This window comes from Triturus cristatus, chromosome 6, assembly GCF_964204655.1.
Source record: "Triturus cristatus chromosome 6, aTriCri1.1, whole genome shotgun sequence".
Classification (NCBI taxonomy): domain Eukaryota; kingdom Metazoa; phylum Chordata; class Amphibia; order Caudata; family Salamandridae; genus Triturus; species Triturus cristatus.
Genome location: NC_140589.1, coordinates 883272016 through 883291417, shown reverse-complemented (window position 1 = coordinate 883291417; position 19402 = coordinate 883272016). Strand labels below are relative to the sequence as shown.

General features: G+C 46.0%; 20 non-coding genes across 20 annotated transcripts; 10 read left to right on the top strand and 10 right to left on the bottom strand.

Annotated features, from left to right (window-relative positions):
* The first annotated feature begins 258 nt into the window (after positions 1-258).
* TRNAR-ACG (transfer RNA arginine (anticodon ACG)) lies at positions 259-331 on the top strand. The gene has a single exon. It is a non-coding gene; the product is annotated as a tRNA-Arg (tRNA).
* A 1007-nt stretch (positions 332-1338) lies between these two features.
* LOC146819295 (U6 spliceosomal RNA) lies at positions 1339-1445 on the bottom strand. The gene has a single exon (XR_014964021.1). It is a non-coding gene; the product is annotated as a U6 spliceosomal RNA (small nuclear RNA).
* Positions 1446-2217: 772 nt separating this feature from the next.
* On the top strand, positions 2218-2290 carry TRNAR-ACG (transfer RNA arginine (anticodon ACG)). Its single transcript has one exon. It is a non-coding gene; the product is annotated as a tRNA-Arg (tRNA).
* A 997-nt stretch (positions 2291-3287) lies between these two features.
* On the bottom strand, positions 3288-3394 carry LOC146819293 (U6 spliceosomal RNA). The gene has a single exon (XR_014964020.1). It is a non-coding gene; the product is annotated as a U6 spliceosomal RNA (small nuclear RNA).
* Positions 3395-4166: 772 nt separating this feature from the next.
* Positions 4167-4239, top strand: TRNAR-ACG (transfer RNA arginine (anticodon ACG)). The gene has a single exon. It is a non-coding gene; the product is annotated as a tRNA-Arg (tRNA).
* Positions 4240-5246: 1007 nt separating this feature from the next.
* LOC146819291 (U6 spliceosomal RNA) lies at positions 5247-5353 on the bottom strand. The gene has a single exon (XR_014964019.1). It is a non-coding gene; the product is annotated as a U6 spliceosomal RNA (small nuclear RNA).
* A 772-nt stretch (positions 5354-6125) lies between these two features.
* Positions 6126-6198, top strand: TRNAR-ACG (transfer RNA arginine (anticodon ACG)). The gene has a single exon. It is a non-coding gene; the product is annotated as a tRNA-Arg (tRNA).
* A 997-nt stretch (positions 6199-7195) lies between these two features.
* On the bottom strand, positions 7196-7302 carry LOC146819289 (U6 spliceosomal RNA). Its single transcript, XR_014964018.1, has one exon. It is a non-coding gene; the product is annotated as a U6 spliceosomal RNA (small nuclear RNA).
* Positions 7303-8074: 772 nt separating this feature from the next.
* Positions 8075-8147, top strand: TRNAR-ACG (transfer RNA arginine (anticodon ACG)). Its single transcript has one exon. It is a non-coding gene; the product is annotated as a tRNA-Arg (tRNA).
* A 1007-nt stretch (positions 8148-9154) lies between these two features.
* LOC146819287 (U6 spliceosomal RNA) lies at positions 9155-9261 on the bottom strand. The gene has a single exon (XR_014964017.1). It is a non-coding gene; the product is annotated as a U6 spliceosomal RNA (small nuclear RNA).
* A 772-nt stretch (positions 9262-10033) lies between these two features.
* Positions 10034-10106, top strand: TRNAR-ACG (transfer RNA arginine (anticodon ACG)). Its single transcript has one exon. It is a non-coding gene; the product is annotated as a tRNA-Arg (tRNA).
* A 1007-nt stretch (positions 10107-11113) lies between these two features.
* On the bottom strand, positions 11114-11220 carry LOC146819285 (U6 spliceosomal RNA). Its single transcript, XR_014964015.1, has one exon. It is a non-coding gene; the product is annotated as a U6 spliceosomal RNA (small nuclear RNA).
* A 772-nt stretch (positions 11221-11992) lies between these two features.
* Positions 11993-12065, top strand: TRNAR-ACG (transfer RNA arginine (anticodon ACG)). The gene has a single exon. It is a non-coding gene; the product is annotated as a tRNA-Arg (tRNA).
* A 997-nt stretch (positions 12066-13062) lies between these two features.
* On the bottom strand, positions 13063-13169 carry LOC146819283 (U6 spliceosomal RNA). Its single transcript, XR_014964014.1, has one exon. It is a non-coding gene; the product is annotated as a U6 spliceosomal RNA (small nuclear RNA).
* Positions 13170-13941: 772 nt separating this feature from the next.
* TRNAR-ACG (transfer RNA arginine (anticodon ACG)) lies at positions 13942-14014 on the top strand. Its single transcript has one exon. It is a non-coding gene; the product is annotated as a tRNA-Arg (tRNA).
* Positions 14015-15021: 1007 nt separating this feature from the next.
* LOC146819281 (U6 spliceosomal RNA) lies at positions 15022-15128 on the bottom strand. The gene has a single exon (XR_014964013.1). It is a non-coding gene; the product is annotated as a U6 spliceosomal RNA (small nuclear RNA).
* Positions 15129-15900: 772 nt separating this feature from the next.
* On the top strand, positions 15901-15973 carry TRNAR-ACG (transfer RNA arginine (anticodon ACG)). Its single transcript has one exon. It is a non-coding gene; the product is annotated as a tRNA-Arg (tRNA).
* A 1007-nt stretch (positions 15974-16980) lies between these two features.
* On the bottom strand, positions 16981-17087 carry LOC146819279 (U6 spliceosomal RNA). The gene has a single exon (XR_014964012.1). It is a non-coding gene; the product is annotated as a U6 spliceosomal RNA (small nuclear RNA).
* A 772-nt stretch (positions 17088-17859) lies between these two features.
* TRNAR-ACG (transfer RNA arginine (anticodon ACG)) lies at positions 17860-17932 on the top strand. Its single transcript has one exon. It is a non-coding gene; the product is annotated as a tRNA-Arg (tRNA).
* Positions 17933-18929: 997 nt separating this feature from the next.
* Positions 18930-19036, bottom strand: LOC146819277 (U6 spliceosomal RNA). The gene has a single exon (XR_014964011.1). It is a non-coding gene; the product is annotated as a U6 spliceosomal RNA (small nuclear RNA).
* Positions 19037-19402: the final 366 nt, after the last annotated feature.

Genomic DNA, 19402 nt, shown 5'->3' with positions numbered 1-19402 from the left:
TGATCTAAAACATTTCCTTGGACCTAGGACCATTTCCCCTGACTTTTAGGTCCTTCGTCCTCCTAAAGACCTTTGTATAAGTTAGGAACACCTGACAGAACAGAATTTCAGGAGGTCAGGTGGGTTTACTTGTGTCTTCTGGTTGTGAGCAGTAAACGTGGCTAAAAAGGTTGATGGAATGGTGTTTTAAAACACACACACACACACACACACAACTTCTGGTCCTCTTAAGGACAAAAGTATGGGTAATCCTACATGGGGCCAGTGGCGCAATGGATAACGCGTCTGACTACGGATCAGAAGATTGTAGGTTCGACTCCTATCTGGCTCGAAAGGGTCATAGGTCCCTGTTTTATGGTATTCCTGTGGAATTCTTATTTACCTCAGACTTGTTGTAGGTTCAATATTCTCGAGCAGGACTCATCCAGCAGTCGTTCCATGGTAGGGCTGCAGTAATAGGACCACGGCTAGTTAAAAGTTTCCCATTTGCTGCTGGATTCTATGTGAAGGCCGTCATGTGGTGTGCTGCTTTTGTATTTCAACATGGGTCTCTGAGTCTCTAAACTAGGAAAAAATCTTGTTGAGAAAAGTGTGTGTGAGAGGGTCTGTGGGTGCAGGCAGGTGTGTGCACTTGAGTGCTGACCCATTTACATGTGTGAGAGGGACAAGCAAATTGCCTGTGGGATGTAGGCCTACAACTGGAACCAAGCAGCCAGGCAGAACCACAGGTAAGGAGAGAGGAAGGCAGTTCATTATTAGAGCAGGATCATGAGCATCTTGCCCTGCTCCCTTCTGCCCCGATCGGCCACGATCGGCCAAGACCTCTCTATTAGGGTGGAGGGTGAACATTTCTTGGACCTCAGAAACTGAGGGATGCAGCGCCGATATGTCCTCCAAGGGCCTAGAGGACCTGGTGCCCAATCATGCCTGGTGTTTTTCAGCTTACCCGACCAATCTGGTTGCAAGGCGGATTTTAACAGTACTGCTGAAAAGGGACTCCCAGACAGCCCTGAGGCCATCATTTGCATAGGCCCTCCCCTTCTCTTTCTCTTGCTTCCCACAAAGCAACGCATCGCTGGCAGCAGTATAGATTTGGGGGTTGTGAAGAATAATGACAGGGAGGCTGAAGAAGGGAAAGAAAAGTCCCAGAAGTCCTGCAGGCTTCCTTGCTAAATGCAGCTGGCCATAGAGTGCACCTTCATTACTGCGAGGTAAATACATTAAAAATGTTGAGGAGAGACAAATTGAAAAATAGATATTAGGAGGAAAGCACTGGAACCTGCTTTATTATTTCAATTAGTCTTGAAAACATAGAACATTTCTCTCCTGAAAGCTGGTAAAAATATGGAACGCTTCACGAATTTGCGTGTCATCCTTGCGCAGGGGCCATGCTAATCTTCTCTGTATCGTTCCAATTTTAGTATATGTGCCGCCGAAGCGAGCACACTTCATTGATGAACCTACAATGTTTATAAACTCTCTAAATCTACGGTCTCTAGACATAGGGTGGCCTGGCAGAGATGCTCGTATGGCCAGTAAGCATTCAAATCTGAGCCAATGGGCAAAAATGCATGAAGAGTAACAATCCATTATTCTTCACTGCATTTGTGGTCCAAGACTTCACCAATTGGAAGTATGTAGATTATGCCAGGGTTGCAAAGGCTCATGGTTCAGGCTACTGACAAGGAACATTGTGACATCATGCTGCCTGTGGAACAGTGATATTAAAGGTGAGACAGCTGCACAGTAGGTTAGGTGAAGGGCTCTGAGAGGTGAAAGGCAGCATGCTTGGGTCCCTGGACAAGGTGAGCCTATGACAAGGTGTCTGAATTTTCGCCTGTATTGTAATATTAAACACTTTATTGTTGTACCCGCCTGCTGATTAAGGAGTCCTCAAGATCAGCTCCACACAGACGTGGAACTGATGATGTTAATGCAGAATATTTAAGAAACTGAGGCTGATCTAAAACATTTCCTTGGACCTAGGACCATTTCCCCTGACTTTTAGGTCCTTCGTCCTCCTAAAGTCCTTTGTATAAGTTAGGAACACCTGACAGAACAGAATTTCAGGAGGTCAGGTGGGTTTACTTGTGTCTTCTGGTTGTGAGCAGTAAACGTGGCTAAAAAGGTTGATGGAATGGTGTTTTAAAACACACACACACACACACACACAACTTCTGGTCCTCTTAAGGACAAAAGTATGGGTAATCCTACATGGGGCCAGTGGCGCAATGGATAACGCGTCTGACTACGGATCAGAAGATTGTAGGTTCGACTCCTATCTGGCTCGAAAGGGTCATAGGTCCCTGTTTTATGGTATTCCTGTGGAATTCTTATTTACCTCAGACTTGTTGTAGGTTCAATATTCTCGAGCAGGACTCATCCAGCAGTCGTTCCATGGTAGGGCTGCAGTAATAGGACCACGGCTAGTTAAAAGTTTCCCATTTGCTGCTGGATTCTATGTGAAGGCCGTCATGTGGTGTGCTGCTTTTGTATTTCAACATGGGTCTCTGAGTCTCTAAACTAGGAAAAAATCTTGTTGAGAAAAGTGTGTGTGAGAGGGTCTGTGGGTGCAGGCAGGTGTGTGCACTTGAGTGCTGACCCATTTACATGTGTGAGAGGGACAAGCAAATTGCCTGTGGGATGTAGGCCTACAACTGGAACCAAGCAGCCAGGCAGAACCACAGGTAAGGAGAGAGGAAGGCAGTTCATTATTAGAGCAGGATCATGAGCATCTTGCCCTGCTCCCTTCTGCCCCGATCGGCCACGACCTCTCTATTAGGGTGGAGGGTGAACATTTCTTGGACCTCAGAAACTGAGGGATGCAGCGCCGATATGTCCTCCAAGGGCCTAGAGGACCTGGTGCCCAATCATGCCTGGTGTTTTTCAGCTTACCCGACCAATCTGGTTGCAAGGCGGATTTTAACAGTACTGCTGAAAAGGGACTCCCAGACAGCCCTGAGGCCATCATTTGCATAGGCCCTCCCCTTCTCTTTCTCTTGCTTCCCACAAAGCAACGCATCGCTGGCAGCAGTATAGATTTGGGGGTTGTGAAGAATAATGACAGGGAGGCTGAAGAAGGGAAAGAAAAGTCCCAGAAGTCCTGCAGGCTTCCTTGCTAAATGCAGCTGGCCATAGAGTGCACCTTCATTACTGCGAGGTAAATACATTAAAAATGTTGAGGAGAGACAAATTGAAAAATAGATATTAGGAGGAAAGCACTGGAACCTGCTTTATTATTTCAATTAGTCTTGAAAACATAGAACATTTCTCTTCTGAAAGCTGGTAAAAATATGGAACGCTTCACGAATTTGCGTGTCATCCTTGCGCAGGGGCCATGCTAATCTTCTCTGTATCGTTCCAATTTTAGTATATGTGCCGCCGAAGCGAGCACACTTCATTGATGAACCTACAATGTTTATAAACTCTCTAAATCTACGGTCTCTAGACATAGGGTGGCCTGGCAGAGATGCTCGTATGGCCAGTAAGCATTCAAATCTGAGCCAATGGGCAAAAATGCATGAAGAGTAACAATCCATTATTCTTCACTGCATTTGTGGTCCAAGACTTCACCAATTGGAAGTATGTAGATTATGCCAGGGTTGCAAAGGCTCATGGTTCAGGCTACTGACAAGGAACATTGTGACATCATGCTGCCTGTGGAACAGTGATATTAAAGGTGAGACAGCTGCACAGTAGGTTAGGTGAAGGGCTCTGAGAGGTGAAAGGCAGCATGCTTGGGTCCCTGGACAAGGTGAGCCTATGACAAGGTGTCTGAATTTTCGCCTGTATTGTAATATTAAACACTTTATTGTTGTACCCGCCTGCTGATTAAGGAGTCCTCAAGATCAGCTCCACACAGACGTGGAACTGATGATGTTAATGCAGAATATTTAAGAAACTGAGGCTGATCTAAAACATTTCCTTGGACCTAGGACCATTTCCCCTGACTTTTAGGTCCTTCGTCCTCCTAAAGACCTTTGTATAAGTTAGGAACACCTGACAGAACAGAATTTCAGGAGGTCAGGTGGGTTTACTTGTGTCTTCTGGTTGTGAGCAGTAAACGTGGCTAAAAAGGTTGATGGAATGGTGTTTTAAAACACACACACACACACACACACAACTTCTGGTCCTCTTAAGGACAAAAGTATGGGTAATCCTACATGGGGCCAGTGGCGCAATGGATAACGCGTCTGACTACGGATCAGAAGATTGTAGGTTCGACTCCTATCTGGCTCGAAAGGGTCATAGGTCCCTGTTTTATGGTATTCCTGTGGAATTCTTATTTACCTCAGACTTGTTGTAGGTTCAATATTCTCGAGCAGGACTCATCCAGCAGTCGTTCCATGGTAGGGCTGCAGTAATAGGACCACGGCTAGTTAAAAGTTTCCCATTTGCTGCTGGATTCTATGTGAAGGCCGTCATGTGGTGTGCTGCTTTTGTATTTCAACATGGGTCTCTGAGTCTCTAAACTAGGAAAAAATCTTGTTGAGAAAAGTGTGTGCGAGAGGGTCTGTGGGTGCAGGCAGGTGTGTGCACTTGAGTGCTGACCCATTTACATGTGTGAGAGGGACAAGCAAATTGCCTGTGGGATGTAGGCCTACAACTGGAACCAAGCAGCCAGGCAGAACCACAGGTAAGGAGAGAGGAAGGCAGTTCATTATTAGAGCAGGATCATGAGCATCTTGCCCTGCTCCCTTCTGCCCCGATCGGCCACGATCGGCCAAGACCTCTCTATTAGGGTGGAGTGTGAACATTTCTTGGACCTCAGAAACTGAGGGATGCAGCGACGATATGTCCTCCAAGGGCCTAGAGGACCTGGTGCCCAATCATGCCTGGTGTTTTTCAGCTTACCCGACCAATCTGGTTGCAAGGCGGATTTGAACAGTACTGCTGAAAAGGGACTCCCAGACAGCCCTGAGGCCATCATTTGCATAGGCCCTCCCCTTCTCTTTCTCTTGCTTCCCACAAAGCAACGCATCGCTGGCAGCAGTATAGATTTGGGGGTTGTGAAGAATAATGACAGGGAGGCTGAAGAAGGGAAAGAAAAGTCCCAGAAGTCCTGCAGGCTTCCTTGCTAAATGCAGCTGGCCATAGAGTGCACCTTCATTACTGCGAGGTAAATACATTAAAAATGTTGAGGAGAGACAAATTGAAAAATAGATATTAGGAGGAAAGCACTGGAACCTGCTTTATTATTTCAATTAGTCTTGAAAACATAGAACATTTCTCTCCTGAAAGCTGGTAAAAATATGGAACGCTTCACGAATTTGCGTGTCATCCTTGCGCAGGGGCCATGCTAATCTTCTCTGTATCGTTCCAATTTTAGTATATGTGCCGCCGAAGCGAGCACACTTCATTGATGAACCTACAATGTTTATAAACTCTCTAAATCTACGGTCTCTAGGCATAGGGTGGCCTGGCAGAGATGCTCGTATGGCCAGTAAGCATTCAAATCTGAGCCAATGGGCAAAAATGCATGAAGAGTAACAATCCATTATTCTTCACTGCATTTGTGGTCCAAGACTTCACCAATTGGAAGTATGTAGATTATGCCAGGGTTGCAAAGGCTCATGGTTCAGGCTACTGACAAGGAACATTGTGACATCATGCTGCCTGTGGAACAGTGATATTAAAGGTGAGACAGCTGCACAGTAGGTTAGGTGAAGGGCTCTGAGAGGTGAAAGGCAGCATGCTTGGGTCCCTGGACAAGGTGAGCCTATGACAAGGTGTCTGAATTTTCGCCTGTATTGTAATATTAAACACTTTATTGTTGTACCCGCCTGCTGATTAAGGAGTCCTCAAGATCAGCTCCACACAGACGTGGAACTGATGATGTTAATGCAGAATATTTAAGAAACTGAGGCTGATCTAAAACATTTCCTTGGACCTAGGACCATTTCCCCTGACTTTTAGGTCCTTCGTCCTCCTAAAGTCCTTTGTATAAGTTAGGAACACCTGACAGAACAGAATTTCAGGAGGTCAGGTGGGTTTACTTGTGTCTTCTGGTTGTGAGCAGTAAACGTGGCTAAAAAGGTTGATGGAATGGTGTTTTAAAACACACACACACACACACACACAACTTCTGGTCCTCTTAAGGACAAAAGTATGGGTAATCCTACATGGGGCCAGTGGCGCAATGGATAACGCGTCTGACTACGGATCAGAAGATTGTAGGTTCGACTCCTATCTGGCTCGAAAGGGTCATAGGTCCCTGTTTTATGGTATTCCTGTGGAATTCTTATTTACCTCAGACTTGTTGTAGGTTCAATATTCTCGAGCAGGACTCATCCAGCAGTCGTTCCATGGTAGGGCTGCAGTAATAGGACCACGGCTAGTTAAAAGTTTCCCATTTGCTGCTAGATTCTATGTGAAGGCCGTCATGTGGTGTGCTGCTTTTGTATTTCAACATGGGTCTCTGAGTCTCTAAACTAGGAAAAAATCTTGTTGAGAAAAGTGTGTGTGAGAGGGTCTGTGGGTGCAGGCAGGTGTGTGCACTTGAGTGCTGACCCATTTACATGTGTGAGAGGGACAAGCAAATTGCCTGTGGGATGTAGGCCTACAACTGGAACCAAGCAGCCAGGCAGAACCACAGGTAAGGAGAGAGGAAGGCAGTTCATTATTAGAGCAGGATCATGAGCATCTTGCCCTGCTCCCTTCTGCCCCGATCGGCCACGACCTCTCTATTAGGGTGGAGGGTGAACATTTCTTGGACCTCAGAAACTGAGGGATGCAGCGCCGATATGTCCTCCAAGGGCCTAGAGGACCTGGTGCCCAATCATGCCTGGTGTTTTTCAGCTTACCCGACCAATCTGGTTGCAAGGCGGATTTTAACAGTACTGCTGAAAAGGGACTCCCAGACAGCCCTGAGGCCATCATTTGCATAGGCCCTCCCCTTCTCTTTCTCTTGCTTCCCACAAAGCAACGCATCGCTGGCAGCAGTATAGATTTGGGGGTTGTGAAGAATAATGACAGGGAGGCTGAAGAAGGGAAAGAAAAGTCCCAGAAGTCCTGCAGGCTTCCTTGCTAAATGCAGCTGGCCATAGAGTGCACCTTCATTACTGCGAGGTAAATACATTAAAAATGTTGAGGAGAGACAAATTGAAAAATAGATATTAGGAGGAAAGCACTGGAACCTGCTTTATTATTTCAATTAGTCTTGAAAACATAGAACATTTCTCTTCTGAAAGCTGGTAAAAATATGGAACGCTTCACGAATTTGCGTGTCATCCTTGCGCAGGGGCCATGCTAATCTTCTCTGTATCGTTCCAATTTTAGTATATGTGCCGCCGAAGCGAGCACACTTCATTGATGAACCTACAATGTTTATAAACTCTCTAAATCTACGGTCTCTAGACATAGGGTGGCCTGGCAGAGATGCTCGTATGGCCAGTAAGCATTCAAATCTGAGCCAATGGGCAAAAATGCATGAAGAGTAACAATCCATTATTCTTCACTGCATTTGTGGTCCAAGACTTCACCAATTGGAAGTATGTAGATTATGCCAGGGTTGCAAAGGCTCATGGTTCAGGCTACTGACAAGGAACATTGTGACATCATGCTGCCTGTGGAACAGTGATATTAAAGGTGAGACAGCTGCACAGTAGGTTAGGTGAAGGGCTCTGAGAGGTGAAAGGCAGCATGCTTGGGTCCCTGGACAAGGTGAGCCTATGACAAGGTGTCTGAATTTTCGCCTGTATTGTAATATTAAACACTTTATTGTTGTACCCGCCTGCTGATTAAGGAGTCCTCAAGATCAGCTCCACACAGACGTGGAACTGATGATGTTAATGCAGAATATTTAAGAAACTGAGGCTGATCTAAAACATTTCCTTGGACCTAGGACCATTTCCCCTGACTTTTAGGTCCTTCGTCCTCCTAAAGACCTTTGTATAAGTTAGGAACACCTGACAGAACAGAATTTCAGGAGGTCAGGTGGGTTTACTTGTGTCTTCTGGTTGTGAGCAGTAAACGTGGCTAAAAAGGTTGATGGAATGGTGTTTTAAAACACACACACACACACACACACAACTTCTGGTCCTCTTAAGGACAAAAGTATGGGTAATCCTACATGGGGCCAGTGGCGCAATGGATAACGCGTCTGACTACGGATCAGAAGATTGTAGGTTCGACTCCTATCTGGCTCGAAAGGGTCATAGGTCCCTGTTTTATGGTATTCCTGTGGAATTCTTATTTACCTCAGACTTGTTGTAGGTTCAATATTCTCGAGCAGGACTCATCCAGCAGTCGTTCCATGGTAGGGCTGCAGTAATAGGACCACGGCTAGTTAAAAGTTTCCCATTTGCTGCTGGATTCTATGTGAAGGCCGTCATGTGGTGTGCTGCTTTTGTATTTCAACATGGGTCTCTGAGTCTCTAAACTAGGAAAAAATCTTGTTGAGAAAAGTGTGTGTGAGAGGGTCTGTGGGTGCAGGCAGGTGTGTGCACTTGAGTGCTGACCCATTTACATGTGTGAGAGGGACAAGCAAATTGCCTGTGGGATGTAGGCCTACAACTGGAACCAAGCAGCCAGGCAGAACCACAGGTAAGGAGAGAGGAAGGCAGTTCATTATTAGAGCAGGATCATGAGCATCTTGCCCTGCTCCCTTCTGCCCCGATCGGCCACGATCGGCCAAGACCTCTCTATTAGGGTGGAGGGTGAACATTTCTTGGACCTCAGAAACTGAGGGATGCAGCGCCGATATGTCCTCCAAGGGCCTAGAGGACCTGGTGCCCAATCATGCCTGGTGTTTTTCAGCTTACCCGACCAATCTGGTTGCAAGGCGGATTTTAACAGTACTGCTGAAAAGGGACTCCCAGACAGCCCTGAGGCCATCATTTGCATAGGCCCTCCCCTTCTCTTTCTCTTGCTTCCCACAAAGCAACGCATCGCTGGCAGCAGTATAGATTTGGGGGTTGTGAAGAATAATGACAGGGAGGCTGAAGAAGGGAAAGAAAAGTCCCAGAAGTCCTGCAGGCTTCCTTGCTAAATGCAGCTGGCCATAGAGTGCACCTTCATTACTGCGAGGTAAATACATTAAAAATGTTGAGGAGAGACAAATTGAAAAATAGATATTAGGAGGAAAGCACTGGAACCTGCTTTATTATTTCAATTAGTCTTGAAAACATAGAACATTTCTCTCCTGAAAGCTGGTAAAAATATGGAACGCTTCACGAATTTGCGTGTCATCCTTGCGCAGGGGCCATGCTAATCTTCTCTGTATCGTTCCAATTTTAGTATATGTGCCGCCGAAGCGAGCACACTTCATTGATGAACCTACAATGTTTATAAACTCTCTAAATCTACGGTCTCTAGACATAGGGTGGCCTGGCAGAGATGCTCGTATGGCCAGTAAGCATTCAAATCTGAGCCAATGGGCAAAAATGCATGAAGAGTAACAATCCATTATTCTTCACTGCATTTGTGGTCCAAGACTTCACCAATTGGAAGTATGTAGATTATGCCAGGGTTGCAAAGGCTCATGGTTCAGGCTACTGACAAGGAACATTGTGACATCATGCTGCCTGTGGAACAGTGATATTAAAGGTGAGACAGCTGCACAGTAGGTTAGGTGAAGGGCTCTGAGAGGTGAAAGGCAGCATGCTTGGGTCCCTGGACAAGGTGAGCCTATGACAAGGTGTCTGAATTTTCGCCTGTATTGTAATATTAAACACTTTATTGTTGTACCCGCCTGCTGATTAAGGAGTCCTCAAGATCAGCTCCACACAGACGTGGAACTGATGATGTTAATGCAGAATATTTAAGAAACTGAGGCTGATCTAAAACATTTCCTTGGACCTAGGACCATTTCCCCTGACTTTTAGGTCCTTCGTCCTCCTAAAGTCCTTTGTATAAGTTAGGAACACCTGACAGAACAGAATTTCAGGAGGTCAGGTGGGTTTACTTGTGTCTTCTGGTTGTGAGCAGTAAACGTGGCTAAAAAGGTTGATGGAATGGTGTTTTAAAACACACACACACACACACACACAACTTCTGGTCCTCTTAAGGACAAAAGTATGGGTAATCCTACATGGGGCCAGTGGCGCAATGGATAACGCGTCTGACTACGGATCAGAAGATTGTAGGTTCGACTCCTATCTGGCTCGAAAGGGTCATAGGTCCCTGTTTTATGGTATTCCTGTGGAATTCTTATTTACCTCAGACTTGTTGTAGGTTCAATATTCTCGAGCAGGACTCATCCAGCAGTCGTTCCATGGTAGGGCTGCAGTAATAGGACCACGGCTAGTTAAAAGTTTCCCATTTGCTGCTGGATTCTATGTGAAGGCCGTCATGTGGTGTGCTGCTTTTGTATTTCAACATGGGTCTCTGAGTCTCTAAACTAGGAAAAAATCTTGTTGAGAAAAGTGTGTGTGAGAGGGTCTGTGGGTGCAGGCAGGTGTGTGCACTTGAGTGCTGACCCATTTACATGTGTGAGAGGGACAAGCAAATTGCCTGTGGGATGTAGGCCTACAACTGGAACCAAGCAGCCAGGCAGAACCACAGGTAAGGAGAGAGGAAGGCAGTTCATTATTAGAGCAGGATCATGAGCATCTTGCCCTGCTCCCTTCTGCCCCGATCGGCCACGATCGGCCAAGACCTCTCTATTAGGGTGGAGGGTGAACATTTCTTGGACCTCAGAAACTGAGGGATGCAGCGCCGATATGTCCTCCAAGGGCCTAGAGGACCTGGTGCCCAATCATGCCTGGTGTTTTTCAGCTTACCCGACCAATCTGGTTGCAAGGCGGATTTTAACAGTACTGCTGAAAAGGGACTCCCAGACAGCCCTGAGGCCATCATTTGCATAGGCCCTCCCCTTCTCTTTCTCTTGCTTCCCACAAAGCAACGCATCGCTGGCAGCAGTATAGATTTGGGGGTTGTGAAGAATAATGACAGGGAGGCTGAAGAAGGGAAAGAAAAGTCCCAGAAGTCCTGCAGGCTTCCTTGCTAAATGCAGCTGGCCATAGAGTGCACCTTCATTACTGCGAGGTAAATACATTAAAAATGTTGAGGAGAGACAAATTGAAAAATAGATATTAGGAGGAAAGCACTGGAACCTGCTTTATTATTTCAATTAGTCTTGAAAACATAGAACATTTCTCTCCTGAAAGCTGGTAAAAATATGGAACGCTTCACGAATTTGCGTGTCATCCTTGCGCAGGGGCCATGCTAATCTTCTCTGTATCGTTCCAATTTTAGTATATGTGCCGCCGAAGCGAGCACACTTCATTGATGAACCTACAATGTTTATAAACTCTCTAAATCTACGGTCTCTAGACATAGGGTGGCCTGGCAGAGATGCTCGTATGGCCAGTAAGCATTCAAATCTGAGCCAATGGGCAAAAATGCATGAAGAGTAACAATCCATTATTCTTCACTGCATTTGTGGTCCAAGACTTCACCAATTGGAAGTATGTAGATTATGCCAGGGTTGCAAAGGCTCATGGTTCAGGCTACTGACAAGGAACATTGTGACATCATGCTGCCTGTGGAACAGTGATATTAAAGGTGAGACAGCTGCACAGTAGGTTAGGTGAAGGGCTCTGAGAGGTGAAAGGCAGCATGCTTGGGTCCCTGGACAAGGTGAGCCTATGACAAGGTGTCTGAATTTTCGCCTGTATTGTAATATTAAACACTTTATTGTTGTACCCGCCTGCTGATTAAGGAGTCCTCAAGATCAGCTCCACACAGACGTGGAACTGATGATGTTAATGCAGAATATTTAAGAAACTGAGGCTGATCTAAAACATTTCCTTGGACCTAGGACCATTTCCCCTGACTTTTAGGTCCTTCGTCCTCCTAAAGTCCTTTGTATAAGTTAGGAACACCTGACAGAACAGAATTTCAGGAGGTCAGGTGGGTTTACTTGTGTCTTCTGGTTGTGAGCAGTAAACGTGGCTAAAAAGGTTGATGGAATGGTGTTTTAAAACACACACACACACACACACACAACTTCTGGTCCTCTTAAGGACAAAAGTATGGGTAATCCTACATGGGGCCAGTGGCGCAATGGATAACGCGTCTGACTACGGATCAGAAGATTGTAGGTTCGACTCCTATCTGGCTCGAAAGGGTCATAGGTCCCTGTTTTATGGCATTCCTGTGGAATTCTTATTTACCTCAGACTTGTTGTAGGTTCAATATTCTCGAGCAGGACTCATCCAGCAGTCGTTCCATGGTAGGGCTGCAGTAATAGGACCACGGCTAGTTAAAAGTTTCCCATTTGCTGCTGGATTCTATGTGAAGGCCGTCATGTGGTGTGCTGCTTTTGTATTTCAACATGGGTCTCTGAGTCTCTAAACTAGGAAAAAATCTTGTTGAGAAAAGTGTGTGTGAGAGGGTCTGTGGGTGCAGGCAGGTGTGTGCACTTGAGTGCTGACCCATTTACATGTGTGAGAGGGACAAGCAAATTGCCTGTGGGATGTAGGCCTACAACTGGAACCAAGCAGCCAGGCAGAACCACAGGTAAGGAGAGAGGAAGGCAGTTCATTATTAGAGCAGGATCATGAGCATCTTGCCCTGCTCCCTTCTGCCCCGATCGGCCACGACCTCTCTATTAGGGTGGAGGGTGAACATTTCTTGGACCTCAGAAACTGAGGGATGCAGCGCCGATATGTCCTCCAAGGGCCTAGAGGACCTGGTGCCCAATCATGCCTGGTGTTTTTCAGCTTACCCGACCAATCTGGTTGCAAGGCGGATTTTAACAGTACTGCTGAAAAGGGACTCCCAGACAGCCCTGAGGCCATCATTTGCATAGGCCCTCCCCTTCTCTTTCTCTTGCTTCCCACAAAGCAACGCATCGCTGGCAGCAGTATAGATTTGGGGGTTGTGAAGAATAATGACAGGGAGGCTGAAGAAGGGAAAGAAAAGTCCCAGAAGTCCTGCAGGCTTCCTTGCTAAATGCAGCTGGCCATAGAGTGCACCTTCATTACTGCGAGGTAAATACATTAAAAATGTTGAGGAGAGACAAATTGAAAAATAGATATTAGGAGGAAAGCACTGGAACCTGCTTTATTATTTCAATTAGTCTTGAAAACATAGAACATTTCTCTTCTGAAAGCTGGTAAAAATATGGAACGCTTCACGAATTTGCGTGTCATCCTTGCGCAGGGGCCATGCTAATCTTCTCTGTATCGTTCCAATTTTAGTATATGTGCCGCCGAAGCGAGCACACTTCATTGATGAACCTACAATGTTTATAAACTCTCTAAATCTACGGTCTCTAGACATAGGGTGGCCTGGCAGAGATGCTCGTATGGCCAGTAAGCATTCAAATCTGAGCCAATGGGCAAAAATGCATGAAGAGTAACAATCCATTATTCTTCACTGCATTTGTGGTCCAAGACTTCACCAATTGGAAGTATGTAGATTATGCCAGGGTTGCAAAGGCTCATGGTTCAGGCTACTGACAAGGAACATTGTGACATCATGCTGCCTGTGGAACAGTGATATTAAAGGTGAGACAGCTGCACAGTAGGTTAGGTGAAGGGCTCTGAGAGGTGAAAGGCAGCATGCTTGGGTCCCTGGACAAGGTGAGCCTATGACAAGGTGTCTGAATTTTCGCCTGTATTGTAATATTAAACACTTTATTGTTGTACCCGCCTGCTGATTAAGGAGTCCTCAAGATCAGCTCCACACAGACGTGGAACTGATGATGTTAATGCAGAATATTTAAGAAACTGAGGCTGATCTAAAACATTTCCTTGGACCTAGGACCATTTCCCCTGACTTTTAGGTCCTTCGTCCTCCTAAAGACCTTTGTATAAGTTAGGAACACCTGACAGAACAGAATTTCAGGAGGTCAGGTGGGTTTACTTGTGTCTTCTGGTTGTGAGCAGTAAACGTGGCTAAAAAGGTTGATGGAATGGTGTTTTAAAACACACACACACACACACACACAACTTCTGGTCCTCTTAAGGACAAAAGTATGGATAATCCTACATGGGGCCAGTGGCGCAATGGATAACGCGTCTGACTACGGATCAGAAGATTGTAGGTTCGACTCCTATCTGGCTCGAAAGGGTCATAGGTCCCTGTTTTATGGTATTCCTGTGGAATTCTTATTTACCTCAGACTTGTTGTAGGTTCAATATTCTCGAGCAGGACTCATCCAGCAGTCGTTCCATGGTAGGGCTGCAGTAATAGGACCACGGCTAGTTAAAAGTTTCCCATTTGCTGCTGGATTCTATGTGAAGGCCGTCATGTGGTGTGCTGCTTTTGTATTTCAACATGGGTCTCTGAGTCTCTAAACTAGGAAAAAATCTTGTTGAGAAAAGTGTGTGTGAGAGGGTCTGTGGGTGCAGGCAGGTGTGTGCACTTGAGTGCTGACCCATTTACATGTGTGAGAGGGACAAGCAAATTGCCTGTGGGATGTAGGCCTACAACTGGAACCAAGCAGCCAGGCAGAACCACAGGTAAGGAGAGAGGAAGGCAGTTCATTATTAGAGCAGGATCATGAGCATCTTGCCCTGCTCCCTTCTGCCCCGATCGGCCACGATCGGCCAAGACCTCTCTATTAGGGTGGAGGGTGAACATTTCTTGGACCTCAGAAACTGAGGGATGCAGCGCCGATATGTCCTCCAAGGGCCTAGAGGACCTGGTGCCCAATCATGCCTGGTGTTTTTCAGCTTACCCGACCAATCTGGTTGCAAGGCGGATTTTAACAGTACTGCTGAAAAGGGACTCCCAGACAGCCCTGAGGCCATCATTTGCATAGGCCCTCCCCTTCTCTTTCTCTTGCTTCCCACAAAGCAACGCATCGCTGGCAGCAGTATAGATTTGGGGGTTGTGAAGAATAATGACAGGGAGGCTGAAGAAGGGAAAGAAAAGTCCCAGAAGTCCTGCAGGCTTCCTTGCTAAATGCAGCTGGCCATAGAGTGCACCTTCATTACTGCGAGGTAAATACATTAAAAATGTTGAGGAGAGACAAATTGAAAAATAGATATTAGGAGGAAAGCACTGGAACCTGCTTTATTATTTCAATTAGTCTTGAAAACATAGAACATTTCTCTCCTGAAAGCTGGTAAAAATATGGAACGCTTCACGAATTTGCGTGTCATCCTTGCGCAGGGGCCATGCTAATCTTCTCTGTATCGTTCCAATTTTAGTATATGTGCCGCCGAAGCGAGCACACTTCATTGATGAACCTACAATGTTTATAAACTCTCTAAATCTACGGTCTCTAGACATAGGGTGGCCTGGCAGAGATGCTCGTATGGCCAGTAAGCATTCAAATCTGAGCCAATGGGCAAAAATGCATGAAGAGTAACAATCCATTATTCTTCACTGCATTTGTGGTCCAAGACTTCACCAATTGGAAGTATGTAGATTATGCCAGGGTTGCAAAGGCTCATGGTTCAGGCTACTGACAAGGAACATTGTGACATCATGCTGCCTGTGGAACAGTGATATTAAAGGTGAGACAGCTGCACAGTAGGTTAGGTGAAGGGCTCTGAGAGGTGAAAGGCAGCATGCTTGGGTCCCTGGACAAGGTGAGCCTATGACAAGGTGTCTGAATTTTCGCCTGTATTGTAATATTAAACACTTTATTGTTGTACCCGCCTGCTGATTAAGGAGTCCTCAAGATCAGCTCCACACAGACGTGGAACTGATGATGTTAATGCAGAATATTTAAGAAACTGAGGCTGATCTAAAACATTTCCTTGGACCTAGGACCATTTCCCCTGACTTTTAGGTCCTTCGTCCTCCTAAAGTCCTTTGTATAAGTTAGGAACACCTGACAGAACAGAATTTCAGGAGGTCAGGTGGGTTTACTTGTGTCTTCTGGTTGTGAGCAGTAAACGTGGCTAAAAAGGTTGATGGAATGGTGTTTTAAAACACACACACACACACACACACAACTTCTGGTCCTCTTAAGGACAAAAGTATGGGTAATCCTACATGGGGCCAGTGGCGCAATGGATAACGCGTCTGACTACGGATCAGAAGATTGTAGGTTCGACTCCTATCTGGCTCGAAAGGGTCATAGGTCCCTGTTTTATGGTATTCCTGTGGAATTCTTATTTACCTCAGACTTGTTGTAGGTTCAATATTCTCGAGCAGGACTCATCCAGCAGTCGTTCCATGGTAGGGCTGCAGTAATAGGACCACGGCTAGTTAAAAGTTTCCCATTTGCTGCTGGATTCTATGTGAAGGCCGTCATGTGGTGTGCTGCTTTTGTATTTCAACATGGGTCTCTGAGTCTCTAAACTAGGAAAAAATCTTGTTGAGAAAAGTGTGTGTGAGAGGGTCTGTGGGTGCAGGCAGGTGTGTGCACTTGAGTGCTGACCCATTTACATGTGTGAGAGGGACAAGCAAATTGCCTGTGGGATGTAGGCCTACAACTGGAACCAAGCAGCCAGGCAGAACCACAGGTAAGGAGAGAGGAAGGCAGTTCATTATTAGAGCAGGATCATGAGCATCTTGCCCTGCTCCCTTCTGCCCCGATCGGCCACGATCGGCCAAGACCTCTCTATTAGGGTGGAGGGTGAACATTTCTTGGACCTCAGAAACTGAGGGATGCAGCGCCGATATGTCCTCCAAGGGCCTAGAGGACCTGGTGCCCAATCATGCCTGGTGTTTTTCAGCTTACCCGACCAATCTGGTTGCAAGGCGGATTTTAACAGTACTGCTGAAAAGGGACTCCCAGACAGCCCTGAGGCCATCATTTGCATAGGCCCTCCCCTTCTCTTTCTCTTGCTTCCCACAAAGCAACGCATCGCTGGCAGCAGTATAGATTTGGGGGTTGTGAAGAATAATGACAGGGAGGCTGAAGAAGGGAAAGAAAAGTCCCAGAAGTCCTGCAGGCTTCCTTGCTAAATGCAGCTGGCCATAGAGTGCACCTTCATTACTGCGAGGTAAATACATTAAAAATGTTGAGGAGAGACAAATTGAAAAATAGATATTAGGAGGAAAGCACTGGAACCTGCTTTATTATTTCAATTAGTCTTGAAAACATAGAACATTTCTCTCCTGAAAGCTGGTAAAAATATGGAACGCTTCACGAATTTGCGTGTCATCCTTGCGCAGGGGCCATGCTAATCTTCTCTGTATCGTTCCAATTTTAGTATATGTGCCGCCGAAGCGAGCACACTTCATTGATGAACCTACAATGTTTATAAACTCTCTAAATCTACGGTCTCTAGACATAGGGTGGCCTGGCAGAGATGCTCGTATGGCCAGTAAGCATTCAAATCTGAGCCAATGGGCAAAAATGCATGAAGAGTAACAATCCATTATTCTTCACTGCATTTGTGGTCCAAGACTTCACCAATTGGAAGTATGTAGATTATGCCAGGGTTGCAAAGGCTCATGGTTCAGGCTACTGACAAGGAACATTGTGACATCATGCTGCCTGTGGAACAGTGATATTAAAGGTGAGACAGCTGCACAGTAGGTTAGGTGAAGGGCTCTGAGAGGTGAAAGGCAGCATGCTTGGGTCCCTGGACAAGGTGAGCCTATGACAAGGTGTCTGAATTTTCGCCTGTATTGTAATATTAAACACTTTATTGTTGTACCCGCCTGCTGATTAAGGAGTCCTCAAGATCAGCTCCACACAGACGTGGAACTGATGATGTTAATGCAGAATATTTAAGAAACTGAGGCTGATCTAAAACATTTCCTTGGACCTAGGACCATTTCCCCTGACTTTTAGGTCCTTCGTCCTCCTAAAGTCCTTTGTATAAGTTAGGAACACCTGACAGAACAGAATTTCAGGAGGTCAGGTGGGTTTACTTGTGTCTTCTGGTTGTGAGCAGTAAACGTGGCTAAAAAGGTTGATGGAATGGTGTTTTAAAACACACACACACACACACACACAACTTCTGGTCCTCTTAAGGACAAAAGTATGGGTAATCCTACATGGGGCCAGTGGCGCAATGGATAACGCGTCTGACTACGGATCAGAAGATTGTAGGTTCGACTCCTATCTGGCTCGAAAGGGTCATAGGTCCCTGTTTTATGGTATTCCTGTGGAATTCTTATTTACCTCAGACTTGTTGTAGGTTCAATATTCTCGAGCAGGACTCATCCAGCAGTCGTTCCATGGTAGGGCTGCAGTAATAGGACCACGGCTAGTTAAAAGTTTCCCATTTGCTGCTGGATTCTATGTGAAGGCCGTCATGTGGTGTGCTGCTTTTGTATTTCAACATGGGTCTCTGAGTCTCTAAACTAGGAAAAAATCTTGTTGAGAAAAGTGTGTGTGAGAGGGTCTGTGGGTGCAGGCAGGTGTGTGCACTTGAGTGCTGACCCATTTACATGTGTGAGAGGGACAAGCAAATTGCCTGTGGGATGTAGGCCTACAACTGGAACCAAGCAGCCAGGCAGAACCACAGGTAAGGAGAGAGGAAGGCAGTTCATTATTAGAGCAGGATCATGAGCATCTTGCCCTGCTCCCTTCTGCCCCGATCGGCCACGACCTCTCTATTAGGGTGGAGGGTGAACATTTCTTGGACCTCAGAAACTGAGGGATGCAGCGCCGATATGTCCTCCAAGGGCCTAGAGGACCTGGTGCCCAATCATGCCTGGTGTTTTTCAGCTTACCCGACCAATCTGGTTGCAAGGCGGATTTTAACAGTACTGCTGAAAAGGGACTCCCAGACAGCCCTGAGGCCATCATTTGCATAGGCCCTCCCCTTCTCTTTCTCTTGCTTCCCACAAAGCAACGCATCGCTGGCAGCAGTATAGATTTGGGGGTTGTGAAGAATAATGACAGGGAGGCTGAAGAAGGGAAAGAAAAGTCCCAGAAGTCCTGCAGGCTTCCTTGCTAAATGCAGCTGGCCATAGAGTGCACCTTCATTACTGCGAGGTAAATACATTAAAAATGTTGAGGAGAGACAAATTGAAAAATAGATATTAGGAGGAAAGCACTGGAACCTGCTTTATTATTTCAATTAGTCTTGAAAACATAGAACATTTCTCTTCTGAAAGCTGGTAAAAATATGGAACGCTTCACGAATTTGCGTGTCATCCTTGCGCAGGGGCCATGCTAATCTTCTCTGTATCGTTCCAATTTTAGTATATGTGCCGCCGAAGCGAGCACACTTCATTGATGAACCTACAATGTTTATAAACTCTCTAAATCTACGGTCTCTAGACATAGGGTGGCCTGGCAGAGATGCTCGTATGGCCAGTAAGCATTCAAATCTGAGCCAATGGGCAAAAATGCATGAAGAGTAACAATCCATTATTCTTCACTGCATTTGTGGTCCAAGACTTCACCAATTGGAAGTATGTAGATTATGCCAGGGTTGCAAAGGCTCATGGTTCAGGCTACTGACAAGGAACATTGTGACATCATGCTGCCTGTGGAACAGTGATATTAAAGGTGAGACAGCTGCACAGTAGGTTAGGTGAAGGGCTCTGAGAGGTGAAAGGCAGCATGCTTGGGTCCCTGGACAAGGTGAGC